Below are 1,837 nucleotides of genomic sequence, written 5' to 3' on the forward strand. Positions count from 1 at the left end.
CTCTGTGTCCCTCCTCCCCTCCACCGGAAGATCCTGTGAGTTTCTAGGGAGGCGGGACTTAGAAGCTAGTAAATACTGCAGACGCTGTGAAACTAGCAGAGTCCACACTGATTAGCGATGATGTGACTTCATGTATTCCACGGGGCCTTCCGCCCGTGGAAAGCCTTGTACTGAGTTATTCTGTTCAATAAAACTGATCAGAATGTGACGACAACCTGCTGGTCTTCTCCTTTCTTCCTTCGACGGCCATCACTGCTAACGACACAATTTGGGTAACTTGGTGCTAAATATACATCATAAATGGCGCCCGATGGACTGGAGGAATGATGGTTTCTATGCCACGCTGAACGGACCTGCGACCTGCTGGGGGTCACTTTTGTGGCTCTGTGTCGTGGCGGTGATGGGGTGATCGAGGTGAGTTGGGGTGAGGAGGGGGGTCGTCTGCTCAGTGACAACGCGTGTTTTCATTCACCATTGTTTTATTTTTTCTGTAAACGCCAGGCGAGCTAGTCATAAACTTGTCTTTATCCCTTTGAAATTCATTTTTTACGACAATTAAGTACTTTCCTACTTTTTGATAGTCCGTCGTCAAGTGATGGCTGTCATGAAGCATTCCTGGCCGTTCCTGGCCAGAGGATGTAGGTTTTTTTTAGATCTATGTAACTATTACCTTCTGCTTCAAATGTGAAGCGTGGATTCTGATATACCTTATAGGCTAAAGCGATTTCAAACGGCACACGTTTTTCGGGGAACCGGTGGGGTTGTGCCCGCTGGGAGCTCCGGAAGGCGCGCGCGGTTTGCGAGCGTTTTTCATGACCAAGTTCTATTTGCGTGGCCGTCCTCGTATTACATGGGGTGCACAATATTTGGACGGTTTTGTGCATTCCTGAGGGCTAGCCGAAAGTGTTTAGTGGGATAACTGGGCCCCACGCTGCTGGGCGTATGGAATAGGAATCTGAAATTTTGGATGATTAATATTAATATTTATTAATATTGTTCTGAGGTTGTCTGGATTACGCAAGGCCCAGTAGGACGAGCCGGCGTGCGTATTGCAAAACCGAGATTTTGTGACGTATATATATATACGATGCATATGTGCGCGCACTTCGACGTGTACGTGTTTTTTCTTACATTGCTGCTGGGGGAAATGTGCGGGCGTATGGGGATTATTTTTATTAGATTAATTGTGGTTCCTTTGTGCCTGTGCTGTTTTCTCCGTGCGCGGTGGTTTTGTGGGAGAACACGTTGTGCGTTGATGTTTAGATAGGGTGAGATCTCTTATTTTTGTCTGTGGTTCGTTATGGGACCGTATGGTGGCGGGGGGTTTCTCCGGGGGAACCCCCCCTGTTTTCTGAAGTGTTTAAACTTTAATATTGTTTTTCGTTTGCGTTGTGGTTGCGTTCCCTGTGATGTCTGTGATGTGGGGGACGTGCTGATTCGTTTTCGATATGTTTGTCATCTGTAGCAGGATTCACGACGACTTGTTGAGATCTTGTTATTATTGTTTGGTCGCGGCCATGTTTTTACCCAGGAGGCCTTTGCGGTTTTTCTGGCCGTGCTGTTTTTTCCCGGTCGAGGGGGGGGTGTCTTGTTTCTTTTTAGACTCTCTTCAGACTTCCGGTATGTGATGCGGACTGTTTGTGCTTTTTATTTTTCACTTTCCCAGTTACAGGGAATGTGGGGATGTAGAATGCTTGAACTAGAAGCGTTGTTTCTAAACTTGGGCTGGTTTTCTGTCAGCAGCTCTTGTTAAAGTTGTTCCCTTACGCCCGCTGCGTGCGTGCGCGTGTGCGTGTGGGTGTGCGCTCTTTCGGCGCTGTTTTATTTTCTTTGGGGA

This window comes from Electrona antarctica, assembly GCF_951216825.1.
Source record: "Electrona antarctica genome assembly, contig: scaffold_25, whole genome shotgun sequence".
In the NCBI taxonomy this organism is placed as follows: Eukaryota; Metazoa; Chordata; class Actinopteri; order Myctophiformes; family Myctophidae; genus Electrona; species Electrona antarctica.